A 5,461-nucleotide genomic window follows, 5' to 3' on the forward strand; every position below is an offset into this window, starting at 1 on the left:
CTACGAGCTTTTCACATATTGATCTTTGCTAAGTTAGTTTCGTTGCTACTATTGTTACAATCACTACAAAACTGCTATTGTTACTTTTGCCGCTGTTACCGTTACTTCTATACCATTTTGCTACTAAAAATTTTGCTACAGATATTAAGTCTTTCGGGTGTGGTTGAATTGGACAACTCAAATGCTAATACTCATGAATATTCTTTGGCTCCCCTTGTGTCGAATCAATAAATTTGGGTTGAATACTCTACCCTCGAAAACTGTTGCGATCCCCTATACTTGTGGGTTATCATACAATAACCTTGGTTCTTAATTGAGAAAATACCATATGCTACTATAATACATCATCCTTTCTCTTCAGGGAAATCCCAATGCCTATCGCAAAGTAGCACACCCACCCTGAACCGCGTGTGATAAAGTCATCACACACATTACGAAAAATGAACCGTGTGCCAAAATGAAACATTTGTATCTCTAATCCATCCTGCACGATTGAGATAAGAGAGTCATATGTGTTACATCGCACATAGTTCGAATGACTAAATTGTAGAGGATATAACACCACAATATGACCCGCCATGATGGGCCGGGTCATTCAAGTGGCGACTTAGAATCAAGATTGGACAGAATGTTTGGGGGCAGATCCTATTTAGCGCTGCAGGCGCCGGTTTCTTCGGTTTCTGCAAACCGGCGTCTGCAGGCGCGGTAGCTGGGCTCGGCCCATTTGTGTTTTTTTCTACCGTTTATAAAACGTTCAAAAAGATGCAGCCGCCAGACGTTGAACCCACACCCAGCTCCTTCAAGGCAATCAAGTGTAACCACTAGGACAACGAAGGACTTGTTCTCTCTAAGCTTTTTTCTATTTTACTCTTCAATCGGGGATCCCCTAGTTTTGGAAGCTTCTAGAAGCTTCCCAAAAACGGGTTTTCACTGATTCGCTGGTCATTTTCAGGACGATTTTATTTGAGTTTTCTTTTCTTTTCCTTTTTATAAACTTTTTGTTTAAAAAAACCGATGAACTTTTTCTCAAATTCCATGAACTTTTTTTGAAAATGATGAACTTTTTTCAAATTTGATGAACTTTTTTTAAATGCAATGAACTTTTTTAAAATTTTGATGAACTTTTTTCCAATTTGAATGATATTTTGGAAAATCAATGAACTTTTTTCAAAGTCAATGAACCTTTTTCAAATTTGATGAACTTTTTTAAAAATTTGATGAACTCTTTTGAAATTTGGATGAACCTTCTTCAAACACCGTGAACCTTTTTGAATTATCGATTTTTTCAATCTTTTGTAAAAAAAATATTCTTTTTTTAAGTCAACCGTGACCATTCAAACAGTGCTAGAGCGAACGGGCGACCAGGCAGCGCGCGAGTCGAGCGCTCTCGGAGCAGGCGATCGCCCAGCTCTTGTAAATGGGCCGGCCCAAAAACAAGCTGCTGCGGGCGCCAGTTCTGGATCGGGCGCATACAGCGCCGATTAGGATCATATTTAGCGCTACAAGCGCCGGTTTCTTCAGTTTCTGCAAACTGGCGCCTGCAGGCGCGGTAGCTGGGCTCGGCCCATTTGTGTTTTTTTTCTACCGTTTATAAAACATTCAAAAAGATGCAGCCACCAGACGTCGAACCCACACCCAGCTCCTTCAAGGCAATCAAGCGTAACCACTAGGACAACGAAGGACTTGTTCTCTCTAAGCTTTTTTCTATTTTACTCTTCAATCGGGGATCCCCTAGTTTGGGAAGCTTCTAGAAGCTTCCCAAAAACGGGTTTTCACTGAATTGGTGGTCATTTTCAGGACGTTTTCATTTGAGTTTTCTTTTCTTTTCCTTTTTATAAACTTTTTGTTAAAAAAAATTGATGAACTTTTTCTCAAATTCCATGAACTTTTTTCGAAAACGATGAACTTTTTTTCAAAAATGATGAACTTTTTTAAATTTTGATGAACTTTTTTCCAATTTGAATGATTTTTTGGAAAATCAATGAACTTTTTTCAAAGTCAATGAACCTTTTTCAAATTTGATGAACTTTTTTAAAAATTTGATGAACTCTTTTGAAATTTGGATGAACCTTTTTCAAACACCGTGAATCTTTTTGAATTATCGATTTTTTCAATCTTTTGTAAAAAAAATATTCTTTTATTAAAGTCAACCGTGACCATTCAAACAGTGCTAGAGCGAACGGGCGACCAGGCAGCGCGCGAGTCGAGCGCTCTCGGAGCAGGCGAGCGCCCAGCTCTTGTAAATGGGCCGGCCCAAAAACAAGTTGCTGCGGGCGCCAGTTCTGGATCGGGCGCATACATCGCCGATTAGGATCCTATTTGGCGCTTCAGGCGCCGGTTTCTTCAGTTTCTGCAAACCGGCGCCTGCAGGCGCGGTAGCTGGGCTCGGCCCATTTGTGTTTTTTTCTACCGTTTATAAAATGTTCAAAAAGATGTTGCCACCAGACGTCGAACCCACACCCAGCTCCTTCAAGGCAATCAAGCGTAACTACTAGGACAACGAAGGACTTGTTCTCTCTAAGCTTTTTTCTATTTTACTCTTCAATCAGGGATCCCCTAGTTTGGGAAGCTTCTAGAAGCTTCCCAAAAACGGGTTTTCACTTATTCGCTGGTCATTTTCAGGACAGTTTTATTTGAGTTTTCTTTTCTTTTCCTTTTTATAAAATTTTTGTTTAAAAAAACCCGATGAACTTTTTCTCAAATTTCGTGAACTTTTTTCGAAAAGGAAGAACTTTTTTTCAAAAATGATGAACTTTTTTCAAATTTGATGAACTTTTTTTAAATGCAATGAACTTTTTTGAAATTTTGATGAACTTTTTTCCAATTTGAATGATTTTTTGGAAAATCAATGAACTTTTTTCAAAGTCAATGAACCTTTTAAAATTTGATGAACTTTTTTAAAAATTTGATGAACTCTTTTGAAATTTGGATGAACCTTTTTGAGTTATCGATTTTTTCAATCTTTTGTAAAAAATATTCTTTTTTTAAGTCAACCGTGACCATTCAAACTGTGCTAGAGCGAACGGGCGACCAGGCAGCGCGCGAGTCGAGCGCTCTCGGAGCAGGCGAGCGCCCAGCTCTTGTAAATGGGCCGGCCCAAAAACAAGCTGCTGCGGGCGCCAGTTCTGGATCGGGCGCATACAGCGCCGATTAGGAGCTCCCACGTTTGGGACCTCAAGACCTCCAGGACGGTTCATAGAATGGGCCGGCTTGAGGCCCAGTGCTTGAACCAGGCAACACATGGCCCAAAAGTACAAGTCGCCATCTGGGGTTTCCATACTTAGGAAACAATACAAATAGGAAATATACTAGGTCACGAATCATAATATGACTCGGACTCTGTTGTAAACCCGGGGCCTCCGCTTGTATATAAAGGAGAGCCCCTGAGACAGAAAGATTAAGTTAGGAGCTCTCGAGTACTAGGCTAGCTATTACGCACCCTTGTAATCGGGATCACCATCATCAATATCAATCAAGCAGGAGTAGGTTTTTACCTCCACTTTGAGGGGCCGAAATTGGGTAAATCTTTGTCTGTCGATTTCGATCAACCCCATTCAAGCAATCACCTAGCGGCGATGGCCTCACGACTAAGTCCTTTCACGAGGACATCTTCTGCGACAAAACCACGACAGTTGGCATCCACCGTGGGGCTATCGCTCGGTGGTGTTGAGTTCTTTAAGAGAGCTTTGTCGGGGATCGAGGGATACACGATCGGCCGCATGACCAAAATTCACCGTGGCAAGCTCTACATCGACGACTCGGGGTGGGGCCCTGAGGCAGACTTAATCAAGTACGGGTATCAGATCCCCTTTGGCAAGATCCACGTCTTCATCGGCAAGATTGGCGAATCAGGACCCGAGCCTGGCACCTACACCGACATCGTCGAGCCGGCTCAGCGCATGCAACCCGCCCGGTTTCAAGCCGGTCAGAAACACATCTTTGTTGGCTTCACCTAGGGGGTTGACCTCGCAGACAACTGATGACCCACAAGTATAGGGGATCAATCGTACTCCCTTCGATAAGTAAGAGTGTTGAACCCAACAAGGAGCAGAAGGAAATGACGAATGGTTTTCAGCAAGGTATTCTCTGCAAGCACTGAAATTATAAGCAACGAGTAGTTTGATAGCAAGATAATTTGTAATGAGCCAGTAACGGTAACGACAAATAATATGCAGCAAGGTAGCCCAATCCTTTTGTAGCAAAGGACAGGCCAAAACGGTCTCCTATGATAAGCAAAGCGTTCTTGAGGGTACACGGGAATTTCATCTAGCCACTTTCATCATGTTGGTTTGATTTGTGTTCGTTACTTTGATAATTTGATATGTGGATGGACCGGTGCTTAGGTGATGTTCTTACTTGAACTAACATCCTACTTATGATTAACTCCCTCGCAAGCATCCACAACTACGAGAAAAGTATTAATATAAAAATCTAACCATAGCATTAAACTTTTGGATCCAAATCAGTCCCTTAGGAGGAAAGGGCATGGGTTTCTGAACCCATAGTTCTCTTTCTTTACCATGCTTACTAGCAACGAAGTCTTTCTTATCATAACGTTTATTCTTAGTAGTGGGTTATCAAGATCAATAGCAGGTTCAGTTTCCACATCATTATCATTGCTAGGTTGAGCATCGACATGAACATCATCATTAAGATTATCACTAGGTTCATGTTCATCACCAGATTGTGTTTCAGCATCAGAAATAGAAATATCATTTGGATTCTCAGGTGTGTCTATATTAGATTCACTAGAAGCATGCAAAGTCCTGTCAGTTTTTTTTATTTTTATTACTAGGAGGACTAGGTGCGTCAATGTTAATTCTCTGAGAATCTTGCTCAACTCTTTTAGGATGGGCCTCAGGATACAAAGGTTCTTGAGTCATTTACCATCTCTAGTCATAAATCTAACAACATGATCGTTGTTTTTACTATTCATTTCATTTAACAAATCATTTTGTGCCTTAAGTACTTGTTCTACTTGAGTTTTTACCATAAAAGCATGTTTACTAATAAGCTTAAGATCATTAACAGTTCTACACATATAATCACCCAAGCGTTCAAGCATATAAGCATTGCGTTTCAATTGTCTACTAACATAAGCACTGAAGTTTTCTTGTTTAACAATAAAGTTATCAAATTCATCCAAGCATTGACTAGCAGACTTATTATAAGGGATATCACCTTCATCAAATCTATAAAGAGAATTTACCTCTATTACCTGTTTCAGGGCATTAAGACCATGTATTTCTTCAATAGGTGGTAAATTCTTAACATCTTCAGCTTTAATACCTTTTCTTTCATAGATTTCTTTGCCTCTTGCATATCTTCAGGACTGAGAAATAGAATACATCTTTTCTTCGGAGTTGGCTTAGGAGTTGGTCCGGGAAGAGTTCAATCATTATCATTACTCCATATATTATTCAATAGCACTTCAGCTTGTTCCACAGTTCGTTTCCTGAAA

The sequence above is a fragment of the Triticum urartu genome, chromosome 7A, assembly GCF_056163025.1.
Source record: "Triticum urartu cultivar PI428250 chromosome 7A, HENAU_Tu73, whole genome shotgun sequence".
NCBI classification, from domain to species: Eukaryota; Viridiplantae; Streptophyta; class Magnoliopsida; order Poales; family Poaceae; genus Triticum; species Triticum urartu.